This window comes from Crocodylus siamensis, chromosome 1 (assembly GCF_052110815.1).
Source record: "Crocodylus siamensis isolate JL-2025a chromosome 1, ASM5211081v1, whole genome shotgun sequence".
NCBI classification, from domain to species: Eukaryota; Metazoa; Chordata; order Crocodylia; family Crocodylidae; genus Crocodylus; species Crocodylus siamensis.
Window position 1 is genome coordinate 350269454 of NC_143395.1, and position 19055 is coordinate 350288508.

Here is a 19055-nt window from a genome sequence, read left to right on the forward strand (position 1 = left end):
ATCTAGTCCAACCCACTGCTCAAAGAAGGATGATCCCCAACTAGATCATCCCAGACAAAGTTTTGTGTAGCCAGGTCTTGAAAATCTCCAAGGACAGAGATTCCACCACCGTTCTGGGTAACCTGTTCCAACATTTTACTACCCTTCTAGTGAGAAAATTCTTCCTAATATCTAACCTAAACTTCCCTTGCTGCAACTTGAGACAGTTACTCCTTGTTCTGTCATTAACTACTGCATAGGTGGCCGACCTGCAGCACGTGTCCCAAGTGGCATCCGAAAGATTGGGGAAGACCCAAGCAGCACAGCAGACAATAATAATTTAATAATTGAGTTATTAAAGTTGAAGCCAAGTTAAGCCATATTCTTGGTGCATTGTCTTGGTTCTTGTGATGTCTAAAACAAATAGATTTTCATTTATAAAAGCATAAGAAAAATTCAAAATAATTAAATCATTTCTATTCATGGCCAGTAACTAAAAACTTAACTTTAAAATCTCTTTCTTCTATTTAATCACGGGAATGTTCCTTTCATATAGTAAAAAATAAATAAATCCAAATGTATGCTATGTCACCCTGCTAGAATGCAAGGTCTAAGAATAAGTGCTAATGAGAAAATGAATTTGAATTCCATTCCTATCATAATATAATCAATATCTAAAGAACTACTTTTGAAAGTAAATTTAATTATCTTCCTTGTGGGATTGTTTCAAAAAATGCATGCTTCCCCATTAACATTCAAATAAATGTTTGATATGTGTTGTCAAAACAAAGGCAGATATGACAGGACTTACTACAGAGTTTTCAGAAAACTTTTTAAATTGGCTTAGGAGACCAAATATACAAACATATTTAGAAACAAAGACTATAGGAAATATCATGATGCATAAATGTCTGTCTCTCCACACCTACAAGTCAGAGAAAATTGATTGTTTATGGTTTGACTTCTTGATCCTAAAGGTAACTTTTGTTCCCTGTTTAAAAGGCAAGCAAAATTTTATCCAGGTGACAGATAGTGAGACCACGCACGAGTGTGTTTTCTTGATTTGTGATAGTAAGTATTCCAATTCTATGCACGTAAGAAAGACTTTTAATATGCAAAGCTGTTGTGGTTGAGTATCTCCCAATACCTGGATGAAGGGACAACTGCGGAAGAAGGGAATGCTATGTTGGATGGAGGGAAAGTCGTGCATATAGGGTATTTGGACTTCAGCAAGGCTTTTTACAAAGGTCCCACACAACATTCTCACAAGGTTCGGCCGGACAAAACTACTATAAGGTGAACAGATAATTGGCTCGATAGCCACAAGCAAAGGGTAATTATTGCAGGTCCATGCCACATTGACAGGAGGTTTCAAGAGGAGTGCCACAGGGGTCTGTCCCGGGCCTGGTGCTGGTTAGCATGCTTATTAACAATTTGGATGCTGGCGTAGAGAGCTTCTTGAGCAAGTTTTCAGACAACACAAAACTAGATTGAGAAGCACTACAGACACAGATTCATAGATTCATAAATTGTAAGATTGGAAGATCATCTGGTCCAGCTCCTTGCACTGAGCAGAAAAAATAACTAGGGGTCAGGTGACCTCAGCAAGGTGACTGTCTAGTCTCCTCTTGAAGATTTCCAAAGTAGGTGATTGCATCCCCTCTAGAGGGATCTTATTCCAGTCTGGACACCCTGACTGTGAAGTTTTTCCTAACGTTGAGCCTGAATCGGTCTTCCAGGAGTTTGTGGCCATTACTCCTGGTTTTCCCCCCAGGTGCCCTGATGAACAGTTGCTCACCAAGCCCTTGATGTACTTCCCTAGTGCAGCAGTAAGCTGCTCCCAGGTCCCCTCTCAGCCTTCAGTCCCAGATCCCTCAGCCTTTCCTTGTATGGCTTGCTGTGTAAGACTCTGATCATATGGGTGGCTCTTCTTTGCAATCTCTCAAGCTTGTCCACATCCTTGTTAAAGTAATCCCAGAACTGGTTGCAGCACTTCAGCTGCAGTCTCACCAGTGCTGAGTACAGCAGAGCATTGATTGATGTATGCCACAGTATCATTTGCCCTATTGGATACAATATCTCACTGCCAGCTCATATTCATACTATGGTCTATTATTACTTGCAGATCCCTTTCATTCATGGTGCTAGTCAGGATAAGAAAAGGATGAGAGCATAATTCAGAAGGACCTCAACAGATAGGAAAGTTGGGCTACAACTAAAAAGATGAAATTTAATGCGGATAAATGCAAGGTAATACATCTTGAAAGGAATAATAAAAAAACACAAATACAAAATGGTTGACACCTGGCTGGATGGCAACACTATAGAAAAGGAATTAGGAGTGTTGGTAGATCACAGATTCAGTATGTGTCTGCAGTGCGATGCAGTTGCCAAAAGGCAAATGCAGTTTTGGGATGCATCAACAGGAGCATTACGTGCAAGATGGGGAAGATGATAGTGCCTCTCTACTTGGCATTGTTTGGGCCTCATTTAGAGTCCTATGGGCATGTCTACATGTACTTTTACATCCCTAAACTTAATGCACATTAGTCTAATGTGTATTAAAGTGATTTAGGTGCACATCTACACATGCACATGCTAAGGTTAATCAATAAGGGTGTGCAAACCGATTTAGGACTAAAGTTAGTCCCAAGTCAACGGACACACACAATATTAATGTGCATTAGCATGTCTATACCTTTGCTAATATGATTTAGTTATTCACGCATAAATTTGATCCCTTGTTTATGCAACCACATAACTGTCTTTTTGGCACTTACGTACACTTGGGCTAGGTTCAAGTTCACTTTTAGTTTTCCTAAACAAAACCTAGAGATAACTGTGTGCCTAATTTTATGTAAATCTCTAGTGACAGTCGAATTGAAGAACTTTATTCTGAATTCAGAAAAAAAATTGGAAAATCCAGGTAATTTGGGCTTTGTAAAATGCGACTGTTTCAGTTTTTGTTTTGAAATATAACAGGCAGAAAGGCAGAGAGATAAACAAATGGACAGACTGATGAAGCTAGTATAAAAACAAGATAAGCTGAAAGTCTGTTTTAATAAAAGAAAATAAGTCACTATTAATTAATTTGTACCAGTTTGTTCCTCTTACCAGCAAGTAAGAGAAGATGCAAGGTATGTGGTTCAAATAAGCCACAATTACTTGTAATGTGGAGATAAGCTTTCTTTCCTTACTCATTTCCACCCACCTCGTGTGGTCTGTAATCAGTCTGGCTCCTGGTTTTATCTGATTAAAAAAAATCCCCAATTTTTGTATTTAAAAAGTAACCCCAAATCCACATTTTATCCCTGATTAAAATGAAACACCAGTAATATATAGGTAAATCTATAGCGGTGGTTCATTTTAATCACAGAAAATTGTGATTTTGGGTTACTTTTTAAAATCCCACTATTGGGGATTTTGATCAGAGAAAGTCAGGATCCCTAATAATCAGACTTCCCCCTTCCAGAGAGGGTCTTAGGCTACTGTGACACCTCTTGCTTTCCACACCCTGCTCCCCTCCCCCCAACGCTCACTTCATATATCGGCTAAAATGAATAAGAAATAAGGGGTTGGCTCACCATTTTCCCAGACCTAAACTCCTTTTCCTAGCTTCCTTAGGGGATACTTTAATTCCACTTCTGTTTGCAGTTTATTAGGAATAAACTACCATACCCCAAACAGATTCCATACAGAATGAACACCTGCAGTGAATACCTGCAGCCAGTTAAGTAATTGTTAATAAAACCTAACCAATTTACCACCCTGACTTCCTGTGAAAATGGTAAAATAATCTCAAAGACGAAAACACAGAAAGCAGAAGTTAGTCTGGAAATGAAGAATAAAGTCCCTCCCAGACAAACAAATGCTGACTAAATGCACACAGCAGAACATAAGATCTAGTTTTATTCTGCTCCCTTCATTTAGGTTCAGAGCATTTTATTCTGTTTTACCTTTGCCTCTCTATAGTTTTCTGTAGATAAAAGCTGGTATCCTCCAGAGCATTTAAAGATAAGGCTATGTGTTTGAGAAGTTCAGTGATTTAGTTAGTCTCCATTATTTCTACTTGGAGGTCACATATGGTGAAATTATTTTAATTACAATTTAATTTTGATGCAGATTATATAATAGCTTCCTATTGAAAATTTAAAAAAAAACATATTGATTGAAAATCTATGATGTTGCCATTAACTGAAATCAGTGCAGCTTTATAACTTTCTGATGTTACCCAGAGAAATCAATAGTGCATCTTAAATATATATATATATAACATATATATAGGTACTGTCACCTGTGTTTTATTCAAAAATTGGCAACTCCAAAAAGTCTTCATCATATGGAGTTGATTCTATTTAGTAACTTGTGACAAATGGCAACATTACCTGAATAATGTTTGTTACTTCAACAATTTCCAAGACTCATTGTAGCTCCAATTCGCAAAAGAGATTCACAAAGATGTCACTATTGCATTTTCATTCATTTAATTTCCATTCATTCATCCATTCTTTCATTCATTTACTTAAACTTGACAATATTAAAATAATAGTTTAGGAAAATTTGTACCTGGCAGGGTCTTGGTACACTATGTTGCTAAGAGCCAAAATAAATTTCTAATCTCTCTTCTAAAACAAATTATTTTTGACCCACATTATGGGTAAAAAATTAAGCTCATTGGGCATAGGCTGTACATAAATCAGATCTGTTTCTGAATAGTTGACTCACGCTTGGATCTTTGAAAACTCCTGGCACTCTGGTGTAGTGCCCGAAGACTGGAAGAAGGCCAATGTGGTGCCGATCTTCAAGAAAGGGAGGAGAGCGGATCCGGCTAACTACAGGCCCATTAGCCTGACTTCTATCCTGGGGAAGATCTTAGAAAAGTTTATTAAGGAGGCCATCCTTGATGGACTGGCCCAGGCTAACATCCTAAGGGATAGCCAGCATGGGTTTGTTGCGGGTAGGTCTTGTCTGACCAATCTCATTTCCTTCTATGACCAGGTGACCTATCACCTGGACAAGGGAGAAGAGATTGATGTCATATATCTTGACTTCAAAAAAGCTTTTGATCTGGTATCCCATGACCACCTCTTGGCCAAACTCCCCAGTTGTGGCCTTGGCTCCACCACGATCCGCTGGCTGGGAAATTGGCTCCGTGGTCGGACCCAGAGGGTTGTAATTGATGACAGTCACTCATCGTGGTGCCCTGTGACCAGTGGGGTCCCTCGAGGCTCTGTCTTGGGACCCATACTGTTCAACATCTTCATTAATGATGTGGACATTGGAGTCAGGAGTGGACTGGCCAAGTTCACCGATGACACCAAACTTTGGGGCAAAGCATCCACGCCAGAAGATAGGCGGGTGATCCAGGCTGACCTGGACAAGCTCAGCAAATGGGCAGACGAGAATCTGATGGTGTTTAACAGCGAAAAATGCAAGGTTCTCCACCTTGGGAGGAAAAACCTGCAGCATCCTTATAGGCTCGGCAGTGCTACGCTGGCTAGCACTACAGAAGAAAGAGACTTGGGGGTCATCATTGACCACAAGATGAACATGAGTCTGCAATGGGATGGTGCAGCAAATAAAGTGACCAAAACACTGGCTTGCATCCATAGACGCTTCTCGAGCAAATCCCGGGACATCATTCTCCCCTTGTACTCGGCCTTGGTAAGGCCGCAGCTGGAGTACTGCATCCAGTTTTGGGTTCCACAATTCAAAAAGGATGTGGAGAAGCTTGAGAGAGTCCAGAGGAGAGCCACGCACATGATCAGAGGTCAGGAAAACAGATCTTATGATGATAGGCTGAGAGACATGGGACTCTTTAGCCTGGAAAAGCGCAGGCTCAGGGTGATCTGTTGGCCACCTATAAGTTTATCGGGGTGACCACCAGGATCTGGGGGAACGTCTGTTCACCAGAGTGCCCCAAGGGATGACTAGGTTGAACAGTCACAAACTCCTGCAAGACCGCTTCAGGCTGGACATAAGGAAGAATTTCTTTACTGTCCGAGCCCCCAAGGTCTGGAAGAGTTTGCCAGCTGAGGTGGTTCAAGCACCTACATTGAACACCTTCAAGAGCAAATTGGATGCTTATCTTGCTGGGATGATATGACCCCAGCTGACTTCCTGCCCTTTGGGCAGGGGGCTGGACTCAATGATCTCTCGAGGTCCCTTCCAGCCCTGATGTCTATGAAATCTATGAAATCCTGACTCTTATGTTAGAATTTCAGAGACTGCAATAAATCTTAAACTAATACTGCTTTACACTGTTGCAATACTTTTTAAATGCCAAGTTCTTGTTTTCTTAAGTATAAGGTTAACAAATGTCTTTGTCCATAATTAAATTCTATAGGTAATTATTTTTCTATTAAATTCCATAGGACTTTTTTCATATTGGATGATACAATTAGTTCCCTCAATCTCAATACACCATGTGGAAAGCTGTGAGTACCTTAAATTACCATAGTATTTCAATGTCCTATTAAAATGGTTACAAGAAAAAATAAAGATTCTTTAGAAATTCAACTTACCTATGATGATGCAGTCATCCTGTGGAAATAGTTCCTCCTTCTTTCTTTTCTGTTGTTTTGCAGCTTCTTCTGTTTTTGTCAAAGATTGTTCAATTCAGACAGTTTAAATAGCAACTTCTTTCTATAACTTCATGGAAGATGAAGAAATTCCTCTTTCAAGCCTGGCTTGATTTGAAATTCTTTCCGGTCATCCTTTCATTGGTTCATTGCTTCCCTATAATTTTTTATTAGCAGGGATCATAGTTTTCGCTGACGAAAAAAAATCCCCAATTTTCAGATTTAAAAAAGTAACCCCAAATACACATTTTTTCGTCATTAAAATGAAACACCACTACCCTGTTTTCTGGCATTCTATTAGCTGGCATGCTTTATTAACAGGCACCACACTTCCACTGCCCTGCAATCACCATCCATCACTATGCACCATCACATGCAACCACCCTGTACTGCCGCTGCCATCCACCACCTTACACTGCCAGCAGGTACAAGCCACAGCAACTGCCCCCCTGCACTGCTGCCACTATGTGTAAGCTCCCCCAACCCCTCCAGCTCTGGTATTTTTAGATAACCATCATTTTTACATTACTGGCACCTGGCATTCCCCACTCATGCCAGAAAACAGAGATTTTATTCTGTGTGTGTGTGTGTGTGTGTGTGTGTGTGTGTGTGTATTAGTGAAGTTATAGAAGTGTATATATATTAGTGGTGTTTCATTTTAATCATGGAAAAATATGGATTTTAGGTTACATTTTTTAAACCAAAAATAGGGGATTTGTTTTTTTTTATTCAGAGAAAACCAGGATTCCTGGGCATTAATTTCAATTTCTGGAAAGGTGATTTTCTGCTATATATGCAATGGATATGTATATTTTGTGTCTCAGATTTTAATTTGATAATTATATAGTCTTATAGAAGGAAGTTCTTGGATTGTTCATCTACATGAGACATTTACTGCACAGCTGACTAATAAACTGCACAGTAAACATCTTTACACATGTGCCCCTGTTAGGGCACAGAAAACTAACAAACTTCACAGCAAGGTAGTACTTGTACAGGTACTACCCTGCTGCAGAGGGTTTTTTTGTGCTGGAGCACACAAGTAGATTCCAACTCAGCTGGCTGAGGCACGAGGGTGCTTCAGTGTAGGGCTGAATGACAGCTAGCCCTGCATTGAAGCAACCTTGTGCCCCAGACATCCCCTCCACAGCACAATGAGCCCAGTCAAAGCAGCCCCAGACTGTCAGGCGAAGTCCCTAGGCCCCCTACTAGCTGGGGCTGCTGCGACCTGTCTCAATGTGTTGTGGCTTGGGTGCATGTGTAAATGGCATGCCTGGGGGCTTCCCAGGAACAAAAAACTGCACAGCAATACACTCTACAGTTTATATCAGCACACTAATGACATGTCTAGATGCACTCAGAGCATGTTTAAAGTTAATGTTTTAAAAATATGTTTGTGATACTACTTTCAAGATATCCCTTTTATACACTCATGTTATTTATATAGATGTTTTGTGCTCTCCGAATAGCATTTGTAAATTTATCAGCTGTTAAGTAGTATCTCTTTATAGCAACTATGGAAGTGGCTTCTGGCCTTCTGATTTTGGCAGAGAGGGTTTTTTTTAACATTGTCAGGTATCTAATTTTCAAATTAATATCAATATTTTTAACTGACATAAGTAACCCCTTGTAGCTTGCCTATGTGCTAGATCAACCATCTTGCTATTTTTATATTAAAGCTATCAGAAAGTTATCACATATAGGATTGTATAAAGATACTTAACCTTTGCAAGCATACATTTCAAGAGACTTGCAACTCAGGAACAAGTTAGATTTATGTAACTGAAAGAAAACATGATTTAGATAGCAGTAACAAGACCTTTTGTAGAACATTTTCCAACCTTCAATATTTCTGTAGTGTTTGAATGCTTTAGGGTGCAGAAAGGGAAGAGAATACTTTCAATAAGAAAATTTCTAGTGCCTTTTCAATAAGTTGAAACACGAAGATTTTTCTTTCAAAGGAGGTTGAGAAGATTGACATTTATGCCTCTGATAAATTGCCTAACCTCCTCTTTTCTCCTAACTAAATATCCTTGAATTTTTACACAACTAAATCTCTTTAAAAATATAAGCATTGAAGCTAAAAACAGGCATCAGATATAATACAGGGTTGATTTGACTCATGTTATAACAGGTGGGTAATTCACACACAGCCTGAACTGCAATTAACTCAAATTAGCTACTGTTGTCCCAGGACAAAGTGTTAATTCATTTATTTCACGGACAATATGGGACAATGTGGCTAAAAGCAGAGGACAAATTAGATTTGGATTTGAGCTAAATCCGAGAATTTACAGAGGGACAAACCCATTGTCCTATGTTAAGTACCTGCGAAGTATCCAAATTAACACTTTGCCTTGGAAAAATCATGGCTAATCCAAGTTAATTGGCATTTAATCTTCCTGTTATGCATTTTGCTTGAAATATGAGCAAAAAGTTAATCATTGGTGAATAAGAAATATATATTTCACTATTTCATAGTATACTAAAATGTAGGATTTTTAACAATCCATGTGCGTTAATGATTATCCTTCTGTGGGTTTGATGCAAATCAAATCTCAGGCTAATCAGCCCTGGATTTAATGTAGTTGTCTGTTTTTAGCCTAGGGTTGACCCGTTATAGGATCTCATAATAAAAGGCTTTGTCCCAGAAGAAATGCAATGTCTATTTTTAGCCTTAAAATTCTGGTTTTTTGAGACGAGCTATCCTACACCAGATGTTGTTGCCTGGTACAGAAACCTTGTTCTTTGAAGTGACACTCTTCTTGTTTCCTTATAGACAAAATGGTTCCTTGCTTTACAACTTACTATTTGTAGTAAATTTATAACTTGTAATTAAAAACCCTATTAAATATTTTATACATAACAGAAATCCCAATTACCATTGCTTATGCAAATTTTCTAAAACATAGCATAAAAGAAAATAGTAGATATAAAAATTTAAAGCAAGATAAAAGTTATAAAAGCTGCATTTCAGACTCTATAAAAAAACTTAAAGATGTTTTGTAACTGATGGCTATGGGTGTTGTGTGTCCTGTGGCACTTGAATCTACCCGCGTGCTGCTGCACACAAAAAACAGAAGGTAGAAACACCTGCATTGTTTTAAATTAGCTGGAATACCTTATTTAATAATAATTAAAACAATACAAACATATGGATTAGTATATTTTACAGTGATCACAAACATAAAAATAACTATTAAAAAAACCACCAGGAAGAGACAAGTTAGTAATAACCTTGCATTATAAGAATATATTTTTAAAAAGTAGTAACATCCATGTCAACATCAACATTGAAATTCCCTCTGTAGTGTGCATTGTTTAAGCAACGACAACAATACAACATGGTGTTGTCTCAGAAATCAATCAGACTATTATTTTTTGGTCATCAGAGAGATAAAATTGCCCTACACACCTGTGTTCATACCTGCCAGAAATGAAATAGTAAAGGAGGACTACCTGCCTAGTGAAGTAGCCTGTAGGTTCTGGAGTTCCCACTAAAAAAGAGTTTGAATCTATAGTTCAGTGTGAATCTACAGTTCTAGCTTTTAGCACTTTGCTTTTATCACCAGGTCGTAAACTGTACCGTGGATTACAGTGTCCTCTCCAACTCTCCACTTGTAGATGACCCACTGAACCTTTCACTGAATATTAGTCAGATGTTAAAATCTTAGAGAGTAGTGGAGAAATTTCTGTTCTGTTTGGAGTGAGGGTTCAGACTAGGACTCTTTCATGCTGAGGAGGAGCCATCTTACTGATCCACAATACCTCCTAGAAGATCAGTTTCAAGAGGAGGGGACATACTGTAATGCCTTGCTTGTGACTTAGTAGTTAGACCACTATACTAGAATTCAGCAGATGCAAGTTCAATCCCCCTCTCACAAGGTGAATTTAAAGCTCTATCCCCAGGGCAGTTGTACACATTTGCACTGCAGTGCTGGGCACTTTTAAAAGTGCCCAGAGCTACAGCACGTGCATATGTATAAACAGTGAAATGTGCATCAGCGCTGAGAAAATGGTGGCAACATGCTTTTAAACTAAAACACATTAAGGTGTTTTAGTTCAAAAGTGAATCACCACCATTTTCTCAGCACTGATGGGCATTTCAGCATTTATACAAATGCATGCACCGCAGCACCAGAAACATCAGCTCGTGCACAGAACAGATTAATCGAGTCTGCTTCAATGCACCAGATCTCCAGTGCATTAGGGCAGACAAATGTATGTGTATAAATGGTCTGAGTGTCTGGGTGAGTCAGCTAAATACTATGCGGCTGGGCTAAAACTTGGGCAAACCACTGCTCCTCTTCCAAGAGCTCCTATTCATGATTTTTCCCCAGCTACCTTTTTTGGAATTGTACAGGTATGTTGCTGCTTAACTTCCTGGCCAGAGTGCAGTCTTACTGAGCAACCCCACTAGCTGTGTCTATGGTTGTATCTCCTGCAACAGAATCACAGACTGTGTACATGTTAAAAAAGCCACACATGACTGGGTAAGTGCCATTTGGGCACATAAAGTAAAGTAAAATCCATGCCTCAAACTCTATCAATTGCATACAAGATACCAAATTATACTAATGCTAAAGCAACACTATACTGTTGGGACATTTTGAGCCTAATCCAAATTGTTCACATAGTCTCTTCATTTTGGCATTGCTGTCTCTAATACATAGCTATCTTCTAAAAGGAGGCTGACACAAATCAGAGTTAGGCTTCTAGGAATCTGACACAGTTAACAGAGCAATTTAACTTCCTCTGCAAATTCTAGGCCCAGTAAGTCTTGTATTCTTGGCCCAGCTTCAGTCGGAGAGCTGGAGTGTGTCCCTATCCAGACTATACTTTAGCCTGGTTTTTTTGCATTCCATGAGGCATTTAGGTTCCCCTTGAACACTGGAAGAATAACAACTATAACAAAACCAACAGTTATAATAATGCTGATGATAATAGTGATTCATGAGTCTGTTCAGACAAAACAATACCGGTCGTGACCTGGAAAGATTCTAGAGATAGCAGAGAGATGATAGTTTGTCAATTTCTTTTTGCTTCCTGGCTAATGTAATGGTTGTGACAAAGTTTCAAATAAATATCAGAGAGTCTATGTACTTTGGCAACAAAATGGATATATCTACTATCAAAGGAAACAATCAAAGGTTAAGGGAAATCAATCAGAAAATGTTCAGACTTATTATTATTACATTTTAAAAAATGCAAGTGTGTGTAACAGAGAGAGTCACAAGCAATGGCACAATGAAAGCCCCAGCAAGGTCAACAGAGATCAGGTCTTACATGTAATTTTTACTAGTTCTGTATATATGAGTAAAAGCCGCAAGTAGAAACTACCTATCTGGGTTGTCAATACGTAGTGATACATTTTCAAGTTTCTCATTTTCTTTACCTTCCCTTTCTATGGAATAAAATATTCTTCTGAATTCTGCCAGGTGGTGTACTACTCCTGACAGTGCCTATAGCACCATAACAGTGGTATGTTTACACTGATACATAGGGTCAACCCTAAGAATTTCACATAAGTAGCCCAAGTGATGACAGCCTTTCCTATTTGATCTGTGTGTTCCTAATGGTCCACACCCTACTTATATACATCTTTGCTTATTTCTTGGCCATGGTACTTTTAGAAATCAAGTTTGTCTCTCCTTCTTTGGCTCTAACTGTAGGCAGTAGAAAAAGATTATACATTACGCAGAAAGTCTGAACATCAGTACTGTACTTTTGGCAGCCTGCCTATGTCTCTAGCTTTAAGTACCTGCATAAGATACAAACAGAAGGGGAGAAGTAGACTAGGAGGAGGCTTTAACTCTCACCTTAGACTTCTCACCATAGAGCTTCTGGGCTTGGGTTGGACTGGTACCAGGCATCTGGTTAGGGGGTCTCAATGTTAGTGTATTAGGGCTACTGTAGCTATGACGAGTCTGTACATTCATTAATGTGCTTTTGCTAATGAGGTATTAGAACAAGATACATTAGCCTATTTTAATACACATTAGCAAAAGCACATTTTTTTTCTGTGATGCTTTAATGTGCATTAAAATAGGCTAGTGCACATTAAAGCATATGTGTAGAAACTCGAGTGTAAACATACTCAAGGAGACCTACATATTGTAGGCAGCAGAGTCATTTTGTAACTTTTAGTCATTATACTAAGAGAAGAGAAGAGAAAATTATGTTGAGCATATACTCCTTTCAAAGAGTTCCATGTAAGGAACTCTGCAAAAGAAGCTGTTTTCTGTCCACAACAAAAAATTAATCCTATATAACCCGGGGACTGGGTTGCATATTTGTGAAGTTCCATCTCTTGCAACCTTATCTTTTAAAACACATAAGTGTGTGTATGTGTAAGTGTACACATACATTATGTAGATGCATGAGTGTATACACATACACACACACACACACACACACACACACACACAGAGGAAATATATACACAAATACATTTCAAACCTCCTTTGAGACCCTGGCTGACTTTTTACAGAGTGCTGCTGATGGTGATGACCTTCTCCTCCTTGGCGAAGACTTCAGTTGCAAGGTCAATGAATGTCTTAACCGGAAGGGGCCACAGTTCCATCCATCCTTGGCTGAGAAGCTCTGGACCACTTTAAAGGCAACGGACCATGTTGATGTCTGCTGCCATCTCCATGTCGATGTGAGGCAGTATACCTGGCTGAAGGCAACTGCCAGTGGACTTTCCATGGCATGCTTTGACTGCCTATACATCTCCAGGCACCATCTACCACTCCTGTACAGTAGCCACAGTGTACAGTGGTAGTATTCTCAGATCATAGCCTAGTTTCCTGTGTGCTGAACCTTCCTGGCAGGATGCATTCCCAAGCACCGCACTGGTGCCTCAACACTAGTCTCTTTGAGGATCCACACTTCTATGACTGCTTTTCTCACTTCTGGTAGACATGGGAGGTTGCAAGAGCCACCTGCCTTTCCTGGAAGCCGTGGTGGGATGTGGGAAAGGTGCAGATTAGAGTTTTCTGTCAGCAGTACATGTAGTTGACAACAAGTGAGCTTCGCTTCCATGTTCAGGAGGAGGATGTGGCGCAGCTTGAGATGGCCATGTGTGATGCTGGCAGTGATGCGGGGCTGCTCGAGAATCTTAAGCTCCGCTGACAAAGAGTGCATCCCGGGGTGCAAGAATCCACACCCACTGCCAAGAGGTAGCAGAGACCAACACCCCAACTCACTTCTTCAGCCTTCAGAAGGTCAACGAGCCACACAGAAGGTCATTGACCATCTGAAGACACCAGATGGCCAAATGCTCACAGATCTTGTTGAGATCCGATGCCATGCTATCGCCTTCTATGAGGAACTGTTTGCAGCTGAACTGATTTACCTAGAGTTAGCTAGGTGCTTACATGACAGCCTCCCTAGGCTTTGCTCATCAGAGGCTGACCATCTTGAGTGAGAACTGTCTTTGGAGGAACTCACAGCTGCTGTCAGGGACCTCACCTCAGGCAAAGCTCCTGGTATTGATGAGTTGCCTGCTGAGTTTCATAGAACTGCCTTGGTCCCTGCCTCCTGCATGTCTTTCATGAGAGTCTCACAGACCTGACAATGCCAACCAGATGTCACCAAGTGGTCCTCACCCTGCTGCCTAAGAAAGGACACCTTGGCTGTATCAAGAACTTGTGACCAGTGTCTCTCTTGTGCATCAATTACAAGATCCTAGCTAAGGGTTTGACTACCCAGCTGTGCAATGTTATGACTTCCATCATCAGCCCTGAACAGAGCTATTGTGTGCTGGCCAGAACCATCCAGGACAATCTGTTCTTGCTTTGAGAACTGCTGACAGCTGCAGACCTCTTCAGCCTCAACATCAGGCTCATCTCTTTGGACCAGGAGACAGCCTTTGATCAGGTCAGCCATGACTACGTGTTTTGGACCCTTGAGGTCTTTGGTTTTTGGGCTGTCTTCATCTCTACCCTCCAGGTCGGGATATTTCAAACATCCTGAAGGTGAATGGCATGTTCTGCACCCTGTTCCTGGCCTGCAGAGGTATCCACCAGAGCTGTCCTCTGTTGGGAATATTGTACACCTTGTCCATCAAGACCCTACTCCACGACCTGAGGTGGTGCCTGACCAGACTGACTCTTTCATCTGCCTCTGTCTCAGTGGGCTGTCTCTTGGTCAGACTGACAGCATCTGCAGACGATGTGACTGTCCTCATCAGCTACCAGGGGTACAACCAGTCCTTGGTCACTTTGGTCCTTCTTCACCTGTGAAGAAACCTATAAGCACACCTCTTCAGCTCACATGAGCTGGACCAAGAATGACAACCTCCTTCTCAGTTCCTGGGTCACCCCCTTCTCCTTTGACTTGCCCAGAGGTCTTACCTGGCATCGGGAGAGACTCAAGGTTCCTCAGGCCATCGGTCTTCTCAGCACAGAACTGGAAGGACGGTGGTGCCGAGGTGAAGGCATACCTGCAGTGATGGTGCTGGCATCTGCCCAGCCTCTCCTACTGCGGGTGGGTCCTTATTGTCAACAACTTGGTATCTGTGGCACTGTGACACCATTGCGCTGCATTGGACCCCTCCTCCCCCACCGGACCTGCTTGAGAAGCTCCGGTGACTGCTTGTGGACTTCTTTTGGGAAAGGCATCACTGGCTCCCCCAAGCCATTCTTTATTTGCTGGTGGTTGAGTGGGGGCAGGGCTTAGTTGACCTGGTAGGAAGGGTGGCAGCCTTACAGGCTCTCCAAGGGCTCCTCTTCTGTGAGGACTCCTCCCCTGGTGGCAGCTAGCTAATTTTTTTTCACCAGGAGGGGGGCCTAGGTTTTCACCAGGAGTTGTTCCTTCTGGACCTCACCCTCCTGGACTGGGGTGTCTTCCTGCCCTATCAAAGCATGGCATAGTCCTGGTGAACTGCCTTCTGCCTCCTACCCCAAGCCAGGCAGCTGCGGTTTCTGCAGTTACTGCAGGAGCCCCTGGTCCATAACTCAGCCCTGCAGCACAGTCTGCCAAGTCTCGGCTCTAGTAGCCTTGCCGACTCTCTTTTCCAGTCACATACCATCCAGCTGGGACACCTCCTCGGCATGATCCAGTCAAACTGGTTGTCAGCTGAGGCTCTGGCCACCCACTTGGGCAAGTGCTAAGTCCACTGTGCCACCCACTCCCTAAGAGATGTGTGGGCCACTCTCCTGGAGCATGCCCTCCCTGCCAGGGAAGTCCTGGGTTAGCCCCCCTTTCCACCACTGCCCATTGTGCCAGTTGTGAATAGTAACCTGCATGGTGGGACTGCCACCTTACGGGCTCTCCCTGTGTCTCCTGACAGTGTTACCAGAATCTGCTTCAGTGCACTCCCCCAGAAGGCCCTGTATCTGTGGTGATTCAGGTCCACCACTTGGCTTGACATGGTGTGGTGGAGACACATAGCAGTACTCGTGGTCATGCCAGCCCTACCTGTGTGGTGCTTGCTTTATAAGCTCCCCATCTCTAAAAAGACCTGTGACCTCCAGTGGTGGTTGCTACATGGGATACTGGCCACCGGCACTCTCATCCACCACATGAACCAGGCTGTGTCAGCAGCCTGTCCCTTTTGGAGGAATGGAGGAGGATTTTGAGCATGCCTTCCTCGGATGACCCCAGCTGTCACAGTTGTTTGCTGCTCAGTGCTTTGCTTGAGGCGCTAGGTTTGGACCTCTCAGAAGCCACCTATTTGTTTTCCTTCCCATATCAGGTGGCTAATGAAGGTATCTGGCTGGCCAGCTTCTTACTTGGCTAGGCTAAGATGGCCACCTTCACGTGCCACAGGAACCAGCTTGCCAGGGCCTGCTCACATGATGCTCTGTGGCTTTCTTTTTTCTTTCAAGATGGCCACCGACAGGTGAAGCCCTTCTGAACTCCTGTAGTTCAGTTCCCTTCTGCACATTCCCCCGACTCCTTGCTCCCCCATTCCTCTCCCCAACCCCCCAATCCATTGTCTCTCCCCAGCCTGTGCTTGGGGACCCCCACTTTCCCCCACTTTCTGAGCATTTTCCCCTGGGCTCTGGCAGCCTCAATTACTTCTTTCCCTCCCCCACCCCTGCCTGTGCTCTCCCTTTGATTCCTGCTGCCTCCCTCCTCCAGAGCCCCTTACCTTGGTCTCTGCCATCTCCTCCTGCCTTAGGGCTTGCCTACAGCCCCTTTAGGATTGCTCTGCCCCCCCCCCCCGGGGCCAATTTTGGGGCTGTTTCAGCCCCCTCCCAGTCTCCAGCTTCAGTTTGAGGCTTTTTTTTTTTTCTTTTCCCTCTGTGGGAGAGTTAATCCTCTCCTGCCTAGGATGGCTGCCAACTGCCAGCAGCCAGGGCACATGGCATGGGGATGTCTCTGCGGCCTTTCCCCTCAGCCATGGCCTGTGGGTGCACACCCTTCTCCATGTCAGGGTGGAGGACTGTGCTGGAACTCTGGCAGACCTGCTGGGATGCCGGAGTATCCAGTACGCCTCCCAGGTAAACTCAGTGCCCATCGTATGTATGAGCTCTCCCAGCCTGGTGAGGGACGTGTGTGCAGCGGGGCTGGAGATCTCAGGGGTCCACCACTTGGTTATGTCTCTGGAGACCTTGGCAGTGCAGATGATGGTTTCCAATGTCCCCCCACACCTGCCGGACCAAGATCTCATGAAGCAGCTCGAGCGCTATGGTATCCTCACCAGCCCCTGGCATAGGCTGACCATGGGAAGCAGGGACCCCAAGCTCAGGCACGTACTGTTCTTTCAGAGGCAGGCTTTCAAGCTCCTCATGGGTGGGAATCCATGCTGCCGCTGTGGCAGCAGCTCCCACCTGGCTACTCAGTGCCCACTGGGGCAGGCAGCCGGGGCACCGGCTGCTGCACCCGCATGGGGGGATGGTGCATCAGCCTCTGGTGTGGGAACCTCATCAAAGGGTGGGGTTGAGAGATCCTCCAAACCCCACTCCACCCCAGTCCATCCAGGGGAATCGACCCCTCTGGTGCTGGCATGCCACCCGGGGGGGTGAATTCCCAGGGTTCTCTTGCCCCTGTTGTGACTGATGCCCAGTGGAGGGGCTAGGGAGTCCTCCCACTCCCTCCCTGTCCCAGTTATGCCCAGGGTGGTTAGCGTCTCAGTTGCTGGGGTCCCATCAGGTGAAGCAACCGAGACCTCCCCTCCACCTCCCCTCCACCTACCTCAGTCAAGGTGGTGGACCTGGAGGTGGTGAACCCCAAGCAGCCCGGGCCGTCCCCTTTGGGGGAAGTGCCTGCTGTTCCTAAGAAAGCTAAGAGCAAGAAGTGAAAAGGAGCTTCAGAAGGAACACCTGCCCTTTGGGGCCGGCCTCTGATAGCACCGGAGAACCTGACCCCACCCTGTCTGTCCCCCCGGAAACCCCACCACCTCAGGCCAGGACTGAGGTTGTCACAGCACTGTCTGGCAACCCTTTGCCCCCATCCCAGCTCATGGGGCTTGTGAGCGGCAAGGTAGAGAGAACATGCCTACCTCCCCAGCATCAGGCACAGGAGACAGCAGAGGGTCCTGCCACACACACCCCGCCCACTCCCCTGCCCACTAAGGCCAATAAGGAGGAAATGGAGTGCCTGCCCTCCGAGTGCCGCAAGCAGCCCAGGGAGCAGGATGATATTTGCCCCCCAAAGCGGATGTGGATTAATCTCCTGGAGACGGTCCATGACTCAGATGCTGAAGGGGGCCTGCTAGAGAGCCTGGCCATTGAGGGCACCTTCACCGGTCTCACCAGGAGGTCCCTCCCAGAGTACAGCCCTGCCAGTTCTCAGTCAGCAACATCCAGCTTCTGCTTGAGAATCCACCCTGGGTGGCCCCCAGCTATGAAGGCCTCCTCAACCTCTTAGACCAGACCAAGGGCCAGAGAAATGTGGCAGAGAGTATCCAGCTATGGTGCCCAGACCCTGCGTAGTTTGTCTGTGCTGCTAGTGATGTGGTGAGTCTCATGCGTCAACATGCCTTCCAGCTTGAAAAGCTGGTGACCCATGTGAGGGAGGTGTGGGGCCAAGGCAGGCCCATGGAATAGGGTTGGGCAAAAATAGGCCTTCCCCTGTCTCTGTGGTTTTTTGGCCTGGCTCTGTCACCTTCTTTCCCATCAATACCCTGCCTACCCTTCCTCTCTATTCTCCTGCTCATAGTGGTTACCACCATTATCTCTCTGAACAACAATGGCTGCAGAGACCCGGTGAAGTGGACAGCTGTCCTGGAGGGCTTGCAGCAAAAGTGGCTGGATATCGCCTTCCTCCAGGAGATGCACAGCGACATGTATGTCCAAGCTGACTGGCACGCTGCCTGGAGAGGCCACTTACTTTTGAGCCACAGCACCAACCTCAGTGCAGGTGACCCTCCTCTCACTGCAGTGGCATTATGACTCAGTGGTGGCATGAGAGGTTGTCCCCCACCAGCTGCTGACTGTCCACATCACCCTGGTACACCAGCACTTGCTCTCGTCAACATCTACGTGCCCACTGATGGCATAGAGAGGGTAGCCTTCCTAGAGACCCTGGGTGACCTCCTGCATG